General features: G+C 29.9%; 1 long non-coding RNA gene across 11 annotated transcripts; it reads left to right on the forward strand.

Moving 5' to 3' along the window:
- The first annotated feature begins 10,392 nt into the window (after positions 1 to 10,392).
- On the forward strand, positions 10,393 to 14,597 carry LOC125419539 (uncharacterized). 11 transcript variants are annotated; one of them, XR_009634734.1, is made up of 8 exons: positions 10,394 to 10,951; positions 11,195 to 11,257; positions 11,825 to 11,992; positions 12,099 to 12,239; positions 12,956 to 13,186; positions 13,407 to 14,051; positions 14,141 to 14,203; positions 14,354 to 14,597. It is a non-coding gene; the product is annotated as an uncharacterized LOC125419539 (long non-coding RNA). The 11 variants fall into 11 exon arrangements; XR_009634735.1 differs by having other exon boundaries at positions 10,396 to 10,951; positions 13,407 to 13,500; positions 13,621 to 14,051; positions 14,141 to 14,597; XR_009634736.1 differs by having other exon boundaries at positions 10,396 to 10,951; positions 13,407 to 13,500; positions 13,627 to 14,051; positions 14,141 to 14,597.
- Positions 14,598 to 15,602: the final 1,005 nt, after the last annotated feature.

Consider the following 15,602-nt stretch of genomic DNA (forward strand, 5'->3'; position numbering starts at 1 on the left):
AAAATTTTGATATTAGTTATGATATTAAGGATTTGTTTTGAGCTTGCTTGTATATATAATCATTCTATACAATAATATTAGAGGCTACTAAAATATTTATTAAATTTATTTATCAAATAATATGAAGATAATATGGTAACATTTAATTGATTTATGTTTAAATTCACATATTTATTTAAGAATCACTTTTCTATATTTAAATTGTACAAATATATTAATTAATAATATTTTAACATATATTATTTCATAAATAAATTTAATAAATATTTTAATACCTGTAACATTATTGCAAGCTATATTATGGATATCTATATTTTGTTAAAATGCAAATACCATATAGTTTGATGAGATTTTATGTAGTCAAAACTTCTAATCATATGTAATTTAGGTAGTTAGTATTTGCAGTTGAACAAGTAGAATTTTCCAATAATACATATATGAAGCATTTAATTAAGGTATCATATGTAACAGCTAGATTGGTTGCAATTTTATATGTATATAACGCTTCTGTTCTTATGATCATGATGATACAATTAATTTGAGTCAATTGGGAAGGATTGTAAAGTGTACTTCACCAACTGCTAATTAATTCTTAGAAAATTTAAAACATGAATTCATGGAAAAAAACGTTGATTAATTGCAGGTTGGGGTTGATTTATTTGGTAATGATTGGAAAAAATAAAAAGGGAATTGTTGGGGATAAATATGTAAACTAAATATACAATAGCCACCAGTCCAGAGGCAAAGAAATTGCATGTCAAATAAAAAACAATTAAACGTGGATTCTCCACGTAATAACAAACCCACGACAAGTGGATACAAATAAGTCCCAACCAACCATCTCAACTTAAAAGAGTAAACTTGTGAAAGGTGGACAAAGGTAGGTTCCAACTACTCGGCTCAACATAAAATGAGAACACAAAACATAGAGATAGTGGGTAGTTAAGGAAAATAAAAAAGATATGTATCCAAAAACAAAAAGATGAGGGCTGAACGACATTGATAGAAAGAAGCAAGGAAACAATAAAACGGTATATAAAGGAGATGCTGGAGATGAAAGTTTTTAGCGTCAACAGGAATAATTGAACTAGATTAGTAAACCATTAGTTATGAGTAGAATTAGTTTGTTCCTTAATCGTGCATCTTTAAAATTAATTTCCACATATAAAAATCACATAGATATACATATATTAAAGCATCTTAAATGACTCTTTATATCTATATTTTGAAGAGTCAATATGTAAAACAGTTTCCAATTTACTTTGCATTTTAACTTTTTAAAATACAGAGTGAGTTTGACTCTCCAAATTTAAAGAGCCAAAAACACTCTTCATTATTAATGATTATCAAATTCCAAAACCATTATGGTAATATATTTAATGATTTGGTTGAATCTATAAAAAAATGGAAGGAAATAACAAAATAATTAAGAGAAAATTCTGGTGTAAAAAATAAAATAAAAAAGAGAGAAAGAAACATAACAATAAATGTTTATTGAAAAATAAAAATAAAAAATATGATATAAGGAGTGTTATTGAAGGAAATTTTAAAGTTTAACTTTTTAAATATAAAAATACTCTTTATTATACAAAAGATTCTTTTTATTTTTAAATAATCCTTTAAAGATGCTCTTATATACTAGAATTCTCATATTAGGGCAAGTTGCTAATTGCTTGCGCAAATTCATATCCATTAGTTTTCACAAATTTCACTGATTACTTTAAATAATGTACAGAAATTAATGAGAAGTAATTTCAGATTCTATAGGGTACTCTCACAACCTTCTTCCTTGAAGCTTTTTTTTTTTGTTTTATTTTTTTTTATTTTAAAGAAATATACTTGAAGCTGTTCCTTAGTCACAAATTGAGAAATAAAGAGAACAATAAATTAAGATCCAAGGTAATATAGTAAAATTATAATAAAAAAAATGTTGTAAATATGGAGACAGAGGAGGGTGAGGAGTCTGAGTGATGATCCAAGGCGATATAAAGTAAAATTTTATTAAAAAAAAAAAGTGTAATATAATAAAATTCTACATAAAGAAAGAAAAATTGTGTAAATATTGAGGGTATAAGAGCTGAGGAGTTTGAGTGACACAACCCCTCTTAATTATGTCTTGCGAAGCATTACTTGAGGACAGCATATAAATTTCCAAAAATATGTTCTCTCTCTAGACAAAAAATTAATGCATTTTTCTCTCTTCCCTTCAGTCTTAACCTTTATATATTATTGTCCTTTTTTTTTTTTTTTTGATAAATCATGTATTATTGTCCTTCGCTGTTGAGAAATTCCACATTTAAAATAAAGACATCGAGCTGCTCATAAAATATAATTAAAGCTGAAGCACTTCTACATTTTCCTATCTTTGGGAGGGAACCATAATAATTTTTGGGTTTTTTTGAAAAGTAACCACCCCGTAATATGATTTATGAAGAATAGAAATTAAAAAAAAGAAAAAACAAAACTAGCCACGTTGGGACAAAAATTATCCTTGATAAAATTGAAAATTACACAATAGGTTTTTTTTACCCTTTCCTTCTTCCTCTACACAGCCGTTCATGCAGGGGTTTCTCTAACAGGCCACTTTTTGCATCTCATCTCCTCTCACTCTCATTTTTTTGTATTTTCTCATATCTAAAACTAAACTCAGGTAAAATTTGTGTCTTTTTTCTTATTAGATGAAACTAAGGAAATATGTATTTTTTTCTCTTTTTTCTTGTATTTTTTGTTAGTTTTGGAATTTTCAAGCTTTTTATTTAATATGGGTATGCAAGAAATTAATTTATGAGCTGTTATATGTGAGTTTAAAGATAATTAGGTAGTATATGGTTTGAAAATGGGGGAAAATTTGTGTAAAACTGAAAAATTGCGAAAAACAATAAAAACGGAGGAAATTTGGCAAAAAAGATGAACTTCCCCCATTTTCCTCCACTTTGTCAGTTTTTGCAAGTTTTCCACTAATTTTTCGCCAGTTTTCTGCCAGTAGAGAAAAGCTATATTTGGTGGGAAAAAAAAACAGAATCAACTTTTTAATACAGTTAATATGTTTGTTCAGCATTATTCAAATTTTTATATATTTATTGATTTAGTTTAATATTATTCATTTAATTTTGTAATACAATGGAAGATGATGATATTGTAATTGCGGTTTTATACAATGGAACATCGGTACAAAATGATGGTGGTAATTGGGAATATCAAAATGGTAAAAATATAATGGTTTTCGACACGGTTTTCCAGAAGTTCGATCTACAATTAACCTTTGCCCTCGATATCTCCGAGTCCCAAAACCTTCGTTGGTAATCTGAATCCATTTATCTGCAAATCAAATATTTTACTCCAGGCAGAAAATTTTCCAGAACCTAAATGACATACACCTAATGGGATTTGTGCAAAAATATAATGAAAATGGCTAAAGAATCTTTTCGAACCAGTGCATTTGTGGATTTGAAAGCTACAATATCTTCTATATATTAGTGTACATTGTACATTAGGAAACAAACCAACCATGGGCATGTGACATTGCTTCCTAAGAATAATTATGGTTTCACATTCAAACCTCCCATTAAATTCAAACAAAAACACAACTTCATAATAGTTTTAATTTCACACTTCACATTCTAACCATGCAACACAAATATTTCCGTCATACCAAATAATACAATATTACAAGCATAGCTCATGATGACAAAGGTTCAAAATTGAGCAATTTATAAAGATATGACTTATCATCTCTAAAATAATCCATCATGGAAATTATTAACAATTCTGAAAAACCATTCAATACAGCACAAATAAAAGTTTTTAGATTAGTTTATTACATTAAAACGAAATTAGTTTACAACATTTTTCTGTTTTGTTCAGAGAAGCAACTTACATTAATGGGAGACAAACCGCCAACAATACTTCTCTATCTATTTATATATATCTCTCTCTCTCTTTCTCTATCTCCGTAAGTGTGTGTGTAATTTTCTCAGCAAACACTTGTAACTCTAACGATGGCAACTTTTGTGCTTTAATTTTCTGCTCATTCCATCACTTGCTTTTCCAATACTGAAAAATATAAAAAATCAATATTAGTAAAGATCCCAACAAATCTTTCCTTCGACAACTGCTAAAGATGAAAGGAAAATTCCAGCACCTAAAGACAAATTATAACAACCTCTATATAAGATCAACAGGGGTAGAAAAATAAATGTAATACACAATTCATACATATTTCCAGTTGAAAAAATGCATATGTGAAAATGAAATCCAACAAGTTATATGTTTTTCAACGTATGCTCAATGAATCCCAGAAAAGTACAGAAGGAAATGTTTAGGCTAGAACCCAGAGGTATTTACCACAACAATGACAAGCAATTTCAATGTTATAATACACCTACAATTCACGAATTGAATTAGAACACGTTACTAATTTAGAAAAACCAATTAGAATTACAGGATCAACAATCCCATATACAAATAGTTTTCTAAGAGCAAAAACCATATTTGCAACTTATGTAACCTCTTTTTTCTATACATGTATTTTTAAACTACATGTGAATTTAAGCCATAGAAACATAAAGAGGTTAATTTCTAAATGACATCCTGTTTGCATAGCCTCTTAAGTTTATAAAAGATATGCATATTATAATTGCAGATATACAGCAAGAGGCTATTCAAAAAATCAGTAAACAACTAGATCTTCCTTGCATTGTTAAACCAGAAAGTTTACATGCTTAAACAAGCAGAAATAATTTTCTATAAGATACTCTTATGGTGATTTTAGCAATCAAAATCTTCTCACTCTCAAGAAAATATCTCATTAATAGCTACAGGTGTTTGCTTTATCTCCCACAAAAATCAAGAAAAGGTTTCCTGGAACTAAAAATAAAGAAATCCATGGACCAAGAATAATATTATGCATATCAAGCTTTTAAAATCAAGTTATGGTATTCGCTAAGGGCCTGTAGAGAGTAAAAGAATGATTTCTTCACCTATATGCTTCAACTATAAATGATGAGTTGCACATCTAAAAACTTATTCAGGTACTTGGAGAAGAACGTGCCAAATGCATATAGAACACCCTAACTATTTCAATTTCACACTACTTCCCATATATATATGCGTAGCACTGATGAATTCCCTTCCTCAAATCATCACCATGTGGGCTAGACTAGAGAGAGTAGTTGGCACCAACTTACACAATAAAATGAAACAATCAACATCAAATATTTAGGCATGTTATCCAAAACAAAATGTCCTCATAACCATATCAGACACAAACACAACCACTCTCATCGTCATCTTCATCACCATCATCACCTCCACACCCACCACCACCTTCACCACCACCACCACTAATGCCAACGCTGGAGATCTCCTTATCAGACATAGACATCAACGTCTATTTATCTATTATATGTAGAAAACTTTTTTCCTTATCAAACCTAAAAAACCCCAAAAAAAAAATCGACCAAAACAAAAAAAAAACCACTTTTTTGGTACATAATGTATAAAAATGAAAAAGGAATAATAAGGAAAGCAAAAACCCATTTGAGAAGCGGAATCAAATTGAAAGTTTTTACAGGGAATAGGTGGAGATGTTAAAGTGAAGGTAAAAAAAAAAATAATAATAATAAGAGAGCGAAACTAACCTTTGAAGAAGTTGGACTGTACAGCATAAACAACGGGAAAGGAGGAAGATTTCTGGGTCCTGAGCTTCCTAGTTTGGAATTGTGAAAGCAGAGGTTGCTTCTTCAACCTCAATAACAAATCGGAAGAAAGGAACTGTGAGTAGAGTCGAATGGTGTGTTTCGAAAGGGAAAGGCTAAAAGAAAAAGGGAGCGAAACTAACCTTTGAAGAAGTTGGACTGTGCAGCATCAACAATGGAAAAGGAGGAAGATTTTTGGGTCCTCAGCTTCTTAGTTTGGACTTGTGAAAGCGGATGTTGCTTCTTGAACCTCAATAATGGATAGGAGGAAACGAATTGTGAGTAGAGTCAAATGGTCTATTTCAAAAGGGAAAGGAAAGCCCTAGCTGTGTTTGAATGATGTGTTTCGAACGGGAAAGGTAAAGCCCTAGTGTGTTCGAAAGCCTTGCTGTGTTTCACAAAGGAAAGGGAAAGGGAAAGCAGAAAAAATAAGTGTTTTGGTAGGGAAAAAAGATTAAAAAAAAAAAATAGTAATAAAGGGTATTTTAGTCCGGATGTCCTACAAGGTGGCTAGTTTTTTTTTTTAAAAAATTTTTTTCTATTCTTCAAAAAACTATTTACGGGATGGCTACTTTTCGAAAAAATCCATGATTTTTTTGGGTTAAATGCGCTTCACTGCCTTTTAATTTGAGCAAAACATTTGATATATATATATATATATATTAAGTTCTAAAAGTTACCTGTGACAAAATTGTTAAATGCTAAAATAACCCTAAATGTATCATCCATTTTTAACCCTAAATTCTATTCTTTACATTTTTTTTTCAATAAATTATGAGTTTTTGGATGATTTTGAGATGTTTCAATAATCATAAATAAAAAAAATGAAAAAATGATTTAAAAATGGCTGAACTGATTGAGTTATGTTAGGATTTAATGATTTTGTCACCAAAACCAACTTTTTGAAACTTGACAGTATTAAATGCAGAATAAAATTTTACAAGCCTCAAAATGAAATTTATCCAAACTAAAAGGTAATAAAGTGCTTGCAAATCTTCATTAGAAAAAAAAATATATATATATATATATAGATATATATATGAGAAAATCATCTAAGGCTTGACTTTGCTCGACTAGCATCGGTCAAACAATTTCAAATTTGTTCCGTGTCTTATGACCGAACAATTTAGAGATTTTCCATCATGGAATATCAAATATGATTTTGCAAAATATGTATATATATATATATATAACTAAAGTGTTTAATAACCTACATAATACCAAACTAAAATTAAATGAAAAATCTAATCGTTTAAAATTACTTTTAAAATTCCATTTGAATAATAATAAAATTAATAAAAATTTAATTTTTTTAAAAAGTGATTTTTTTTTTCGGTTTGAATATTTATTTTGAGATGGAAAAGTTTGTACTTATAGAATTAAATTTTTATATGTGTAGAAAAGTTATTTATAAAGTGTTGTTTTAAGAATAGAAAATAGTTTTAGATTTTTTTTAAAATACTAATTTATGTTTAATTTATTATATAATATTAAATTTAATTATTTATAAGTTTCAACTTTTTTATTACTTATTAAATATTATGAAGAAAAATTTAATTTCTAAAAAAACTAATTTTAAAAAATTAAATTTTAAAATTAATTTCCTATTAAACTTTGATGGTCTCCATAAAAACTTCCTCTGCGGTGTTTAAAGGCTTGGATCCTTATTATGAATCTTGTATGAACGATACCTATCTCACTTACCGATTGCTCTGACAACATGAGACTATGTCCAACTTTTATGCACTGTCTTGGGCCGGCCTTCCTTCCTTACCTGGGCGTCGATGCTATTGGGCCTACCATTATAAAATTGGTCATGAACTGCGGCAATTACTAAATTAATACGCAGTGCACCAATAGAATAAAATTAATATTTTGGTATGTCTCCCCTATAAATTATATAGAACTAAATTGTTCCATTGCCACAAGGTAGTCCCACGGTAGGTGGTGTGTTCCCTACCAAACGTTGTAAAGTAATTAGTTTATTCTATGAAGGTTAAGTTAATTAAATAATTCGTTAACCAATGTTACGAGTCCTTGGTTTCCTTTTCATTTAGTTTTTTTTTATATTTTATGTATTTTATTTTATTTTATCGCTGATTGATAAATAAATTTGGAGTTATGGAATAGACAAAATATATAAAATGTGGTTTAACAATTTGATTATTTAAATTGTGAGCGAATTCATTTTCCTTATGTATAGTGGACCACCTTTTTTATCAAAAAGAAAAAAAAGAAAAAAGAAAGGGTTTTTCTACATGTCTTTCTATGATTATGTTTTGAAAATGGCCCATCTTTTCTTGGGTTTCTATGCCTGAATTATTTCATAGGCACATCTTACAAAAGAATGGGCTCACTTGAACCGTTTAATATTGAAACATAATCTACCTAAACAAAACCGAAATAAATAAAATAAAATAATGCGCGAGAAAAAAAATTAGCAAGAAAGGAAGAGTTGGAGGCAATCATACGGCAAGATGAAAATTAAGAGTTGCTCTTTTTGTACAATCAAAATTTTGTCCCCAAAAAAAGTGTTTTTATATATTCACCAAAAAAAAAAAAAAAAAGAAAAAAAGGTCTTTTCACTTAGCCGGATATATATTCGATAATCTTTTGACTTGTATACCGAACATACCATATTTATACCAAAAATATCTAATCAAATGAAAATATATATATATATATATATATGGTGTTAAAATAAATTTGATCTTATAAATAGAAACTCCCATAAATTAATAATTTGATCCAACCTTTTTTCAATCATTATAATGTGCGCGCATTTAGGTTAGATGTATAGGACCAATAAAGTAAAACCACTTTTTTTTCCATGGGAAATCCATATTATTAGAACTTTAATTCATAAATGAAAGATTTGTAAGAATCTGATTACATCATAATTAGCATCTCTATGGCAATATATTTTTTTTTCGATTATCGAAAAAAAAGACAGAAAAATGGACATCTATTTAAAAAAAAATTAAATTAAATAGATCTGTTTAAACATTATGTCAAATTGATAGAGTAAGAAAAAAAAAATTGATATTGTTAAGACAATCCTTAATTTTTAGAGGTTTTGTAAAATATTATAAAGTTTCTTTGAAAATAATTTTTTTTAAAAAAAAGAAAAAATTTAATAAAATATATATAATTAATTGATAACTATAAACAGTTTTTTACACATTATCATTAGAAAATAATTTTAAAATAAATAATATATTTATGCCATCTAAATTTAAATATTGTTAATTTTTATGTCAAATAAATAACAATTCACATTCATTGAAAATGCTCTTAGGCTTTCATAACTATATTGTTTTTCATCTTTTCTTCATGATATTCTAATTCTTTACTATAATAGTTAAGAGTTTTTCCCAATTGCTAAAAAAAGAAGGAAAAAAAAAGGAATAAGCAATCTTTTCATAATTGAGGTTGCATGCGTTAGTAGATTTGGATTTTTTTTTTTCATGAGAATTATTTAAAGTCTACCCGTCAATTGGGCATTTTTCATAAGTTTTCACCAAATTAAAGATAATTATATTTTGATATCTTTCACTTTTGAAATTTTATGACTTAAATTTTTAATTTAAAAAAATAATAATTTAAGCTTATAATTTTTTAATTTATTATGGATGGTCTTACTTTTGATTTAATCATATAAATTGATAAAAGCTTTGTCAAAACATTAATCTATTTTCCCACATATTCATAGACTTTATTATTAAAAAAAATTCCTAGACAAAACCGCTATCAATTTTTATGAAGAAATTGAGAATTTGACTAATTTATAATAAATTAAAAAATTAAAAATCTAAATTAATATTATTGAAAGTTGAAAATCTAAATTATTAAACTACATAAATCATGAATCCCAAAGTGCAATTAACTTCCAAATTAACCTTTAGGCTTTGTTTGGAATTCTAAAAAAGGGTGACTTAAGAATATGTAAACGAAAATAAAGAGGAAAACAACATGAAAGAAAAAAATTAAAATTACAAATCCATCTCATGTTTGGTGGTAAAATAAATGTGAGAGGAAAATAAAAAGGAAAAACATAAACTGCAAATAAAAGTAATAGAGAACCATAAATTGCTATCAATTTTTATGATTTGCCAAAGCTTTTCCAATTTGACAAAGTTCAAATTTAGAAGGTGAGGTGCTTTCCAAGGCTACAATGAATATTGAAGGTGAATGAAGAAGAACGAGAAGAACTGCTCTTTTGGGAAAAAAAAAAAAAATAATAAATAAAATATGGTAGCTGGAGCTTCATTGAAGTGTTGTCGGAGCTGTTAAAATTTGATTAGAGATGGATGGTGTTTAGATTGTAGAAGAGGACAGAAGAAAAATGTGAGTATTAGGATATATCTGAAGAAGAAAAATGATGAGGGTGCGGGCAACTATTGACTCTCGATTCTTTTCCCTTCAAGGAATTTATGTTTTTCTCATCTTTTTAATGGAAAACCAAAATCCTTCATATGTGTAAAATTTTCCTTCTACATTTTCGTCCATTTTTTTTTTTTACAACCAACAGTATAATTTTAAATCGGTAAATTATAATTTTTTCCTTCATAAAATTCGAGTTCCAAATATAACCTTACGATCTTAAAACCACTTATACATCATATTAGAGTGTAGTTTATAACTAATATGAGACTTTCAACTTTGGATTACCTCCTTCGTCTTAGATTAACCTCCTAAATTGTGGCTATAGAATCCACCATAGTCCATTGCACTACCTTTCGCAGAACATACACACTAGCTTAGTGGTTTGGCAGTCCATGAGCTCTCCCATTCTCTTGGGCCGTCAATTATTTCAAGGGAGATTTGGTCAAATACCCTTTTTTAAAGGACTATAAGGATATTTGCCCTTCTCATCTCAAATGTTTTTGTTTTGCCCTTTAATTTTTCAATACTCCTAGATTACACTTTTCAAATATAAAAGAAAAGGAAAAAATTAATGAGACGTATTCCATTTTTTCTCTAACCTGGACGGACCACGAAGAAAAGAGGAAGAGAAAGTGAGAGAGAATCAGGTCGTTGCTAGCAATCGGAGGCAGAGAGAGGTTAGCACCATTTGAATTGAAGATGGAGAGAAGCCACCTCAAGTCGCCGATTGAGGATTCGAGAAGGCTTGCACTTTTCGGAAATCGGCAGTGGTTGTGTGGCGAAAACCTGATGGAGAACACCGTTGTGCTTTCGCTTACGGACCAAAGTGAGGGCACGATCGAAATTTCAACACAAAAGAAGCATTTTGGGTAAGTTTTCATTTCATCAGAAAAATAAAAAAATACACACTATAAATTTTCGTTTCCCTCCCCATTTTTTATCTTTCCTGTTCTTCTTTTCTCTTTTGTTTCTGACATTTTGTCTGAACCATGGCAATTTCAAGCTACATTGTCCCTGGGTATCTCCTATAATTTCTCATCAATTTCTCACTTGAATCGGGTATTGCTTCAAAAAAATTTCAAAACCCATGCAATTTTTTTTTTTTTTGTTAGGGCATGGAAATAGGAGAAACTGTTATTTGAAGCTCAGTCCAATGGGATTCCTTATAAAAGGAGGTTTGGTGATCCTTCAAACGCTAACCTACAGTTCTGCTTCAAACAAATTTCATACTAGGAGCACTTTGGCTAGTTTTATATAAATCATTTGTATTTAAAAGCTAGACACAATGTGGTATGCATATTTCATCTTAAACATAAAGGCATATATCGCACTCAAGCATTACTATACATAATTTGAAAAGGAAAATTGATGACATTATTATGGTATGTGCTGCAGTGACAATAAAAAGGATAGGTTTATAAATTTTGGAGAGAGTAATAGGAATTATTGTGAGAGAAAAGGAACTTCATGCTTATTTTTATGATATTAAGACCAGTAATTATTTTCACCTAAAGATGACTACCTCAGCCAAAATAGTGCAGAATATATAGCTGGCAATATAGCTGGATTTAGCGTAATCCTCTATAGAAAGTAGCCCTGTAAGTATTAGATTGTGAGGGAGGAAAGGAGGAAGAACAAATGGTACCTAGGTTTAATCTATCTTCTATACGTCCTTTAACAGACTCTGGACATTCAAAACCTTGTGCATACATACTGAATATTCTTCATCTTTTTGGTGTCAGGTCAGTCATCATCCAATGATTGTTGCTTGCCACTGTGAGGGTAAACGATGGAAATTTTGAGGTGATAGCAATTTGAAGAGTAAATTTTAGGGTCACTCAATTCAGCTTGATCATGTTGTTCTTTTAACGGTGGAATTTGACGACAGAGAAATTTTTCAATGGAGTAAGGTAATGACTAATGATTCGACTAATATTCCTTTTTTTGTTTTTTGGTTAAAAAAATATTTTTTATATTATTTATTCTTTGTTGTGTTTCTGTTCTTTTTTCTACCAGGTTACAACATCAATTAACAACCTTATATTGGGAAAGCTCTATTGTGACCACTGTGGTACAATGCGTATACAGGGGAATCATAACTATTCTTGCAAGCTGAAATTCAAGGAGCAATCTATCATTGACCAAAATCCTCACCAGGTATTCTTTCTTTATCTTTTAATTTTCAAATGCTTTACTTGCATATAGTTTTATATGGATATTTGGAGGTCTTCTTGGATGACTGAAAAAAAAGCATGGCAATTTTTTTCTCTAAGAACGTAATTTGGCATAACTTCTTCAATTGTTTGGTTTGTTTCTTTGTGGGATGAGATATAATTATGTTGTTTAATAACTTTAATTTAATTTGATTGAAATTATACTAGGTGGAGGCTATCAAATTATTGAAATCTCTCTCCATATTTGTTGACAAAGGATTTATTTTATTTTTTTGAAAGCCTAATATATGATAAAGTCCGAATAGCCTATAATCCCATTATATTGGATATATAATTCCTTTAGTTTCTGAATATGATGATACCAACTTTGAATCGTCCAAAGGGGTTGGAGTTGACAGCAACAGAAATTTTTATTAGTTAATCCTTTATAGGAGTTGAAGTTGTCTGCAAGAACAATATGTATGGATTATGAGAGGCGGAGCATGAATCATGTTCTTACCCCTTTGGTTTTATTTTGCTTCTAGAAGAAAGGTGTTTTTTCTTTTTCTTTTTTTAAATAAATACATCAAACCAAAGGATTCTATTTTTGGGTGAACAGAATGGATTGAGGGTATAGATTCTGTTAATAAGTACTATAATATTGTTAACAAGCTTAAGGATTGTTCTTTTAAAATTATTGCTGTTTTCTTTTTCGGTCAGGTATGTGGTTTAGTTCAAGATAGAAATGGAAAAACGATAGCAATACTATTTGGAAAATGGGATGAGAGCATGCATTATGTGGATGGAAATTGTTCTGGGAAGGGAAAAGGATTGGAATCTTGACCTGATGTCCAGTTGCTTTGGAAGAGGAGCAAGCCACCCCAGTTTCCTACAAGATATAACTTGACACGCTTTGACATCACCATGAATGAACTCACCCCTGGATTAAAGGTAGTTTCAATGACTTCATTACTATTACTTAATGCGCAGGTTTGAAACACTACACTGGAACAATTTTTCTTTCTTTTTTTCTTTTTCCCAATTGGATTTTTAGAATGGACATGAATTGATGAAAAGAGATTTTAGAACATGCAAACAAAATAAAATCACTCAAGTGCTTTTAATTTTACTATTGTGTGAGTGGATGAGGACTTCTTAATCTTGATTTTAGTTGCAGGAAAAGTTGTCCCCTATAGATTTAAGGCTCAGGCCTGATCAAAGGTATCTAGACATTGATTGCTACAACTTTTTATCCCTCACCACAGGTAACATACATTTACATAACCGTTGTTGTTAAATTATTCATTTAAGTTATAATTTCCTGAAGCTTGTATCCCGAGGTACATAACAACATGTTGATTATTATGTTTTCTTTGTGGCTTGAGAGTAAGTTGGCTTTTAGGAAACCAGAAATACTACTTCGGTTGGGGAAACCAGAAAAGCATATGTGGATGCAAAGAGGCTGGGGACTTTTTAGAAAGAGTTCTTATGGGGAAATACTACTTTGGCTTACATATAAAGCATATGTTAAGGATGAAGAGGATGACAAAGCTGAGGCAGAATCCACTGACATTGATGCTTTGGATTGTGAAAGAAGAAACAGAGTATTCTAAAGAAGCAAATAAAGAGTCATTCATGGATGTCTTAGTTGCTTTAATTGCGAGTGAAGAATTTCGAGGAATAGTAGCGTCAGAAACCGGAACTACCAAAATATTGAATAATGTTTTAAGGGTAGAATCAAGAATATCAATGTCGCGTGGTCTTAATGATGAATCCGCACCCCAAGATTCAAACAATAGTTCAGAACGTTCCCAAGGTAATTCTTTGACATTACTTTCAGTTTAATGCTGGTTTGTAAACTTTTAATTTCCTAATGCATGATGAGAAAAAACTTGTGATTTATAGGATCAGCCTTATTTTGGCTTGCTGTGATTACAAGCATATCAATGCTAATTGCGATAAATATAGGTGGTTCAAGTCTTTTCAATCCTCGATATTGCAATGTGTAACTTAGAAGGAACTAATTTTTAGTCATTTTACTTCATCAATTAATTCTTCAAATCATAAAGGTCAGTTCACAAAATTAGATGCTTAGAAAACTGTCTTATTCCATGGCAGGCGGGGCAACATTTGTTGTTTATATATTGATGGTGGATTCACCAAGAAAATGAAAATAGTTTTTAGCAATTTTATAGTTGTTAGTAGAGGAATGTTCTATTGGCGGCAGAGAATTTTTGCTTCTTGTCAAAGCTTTATATACAGCAAGTGGAAAAAATCATCTTGTAATATTCTCTAGTTTTTATTCATAAAACACTTGTACATTTTGGTCTTACTAATTCAGATTTAGTTTTTAGTTTTTCTACATGATTCTCATTTCAAGAGGAAGTTTAAGGATCCAATTTCATTATTAAATTCTCCATATTTTTTGAGAAGTGGAAAAGCAAGAAATAAGAAGGATGAGAATTTAAATGGTAATTGAGTTCTCAAATATTGGCTCTCTAGTTTGGGACCATTTAAACTTGTTTGAATGGTATGCATTGAAATTTAGTTAGTTTTAGATTGGAGACTATTCCCAGCTTGAAAGCTTCTTCCAATCTCTTTTAGATATGCATTTCTCCTTTTTATAAGTCATCTATCGTATTGTGTTGGTAAAATATCATTCTGTGTTCAGTATTTTGTAAGTTTCTTACTGTTACAAGGATGCTATTAATGCCCAATGGTAATTACCGATGCATCGTCGGTAATTGATATTTGTCCACCGTCGCAAAAGAATCACCACACTTCCATCCGACAGCTTCGATAGTGTGTGTTTCCACCAAGAACGTGCTAAATCTAGCTTTATTAATGATAACCGTTGACAACATAAGAGAAAAAAAGACATTAAGAAGTGAAAACATTTTAATAGTGTTTATCCGAAACCAAATAAGAGAGAAACAGACCTTAAAAAGTGAAAACATTTAAAAAAAAAATGAATATGGATGGTGCATCGGTAATTACCAATGCTGACGATTTCATCGGTAATTACCGAAGGCCCTTCGATAATTACAATTGACAAATTTTTTGACTCCCACAAGTCCCCTAATGTGTGTTTCGTTCAACAACATGCAAAATATACGTTCATCAATGATCCTAAATAGCAAAATCCCATAAAGTTCGAAAAAAGTTCTAAAATTGCCAAAAAAATTTGATTACCGTAGGATCTTCGGTAATTACCAATGAAACCATTGGTAACCAAATTGCCCTTGCTGGAAAAATTACTGAAGGTTTCATCGGTAATTACCGAATGACCTTCGGTAATTACAGTTGACAAATTTTTTGACTCCCACAAGTCCCCTAATGTGTGTTTCGTACAACAACATGCAAAATA

Source organism: Ziziphus jujuba, chromosome 11 (assembly GCF_031755915.1).
Source record: "Ziziphus jujuba cultivar Dongzao chromosome 11, ASM3175591v1".
Classification (NCBI taxonomy): domain Eukaryota; kingdom Viridiplantae; phylum Streptophyta; class Magnoliopsida; order Rosales; family Rhamnaceae; genus Ziziphus; species Ziziphus jujuba.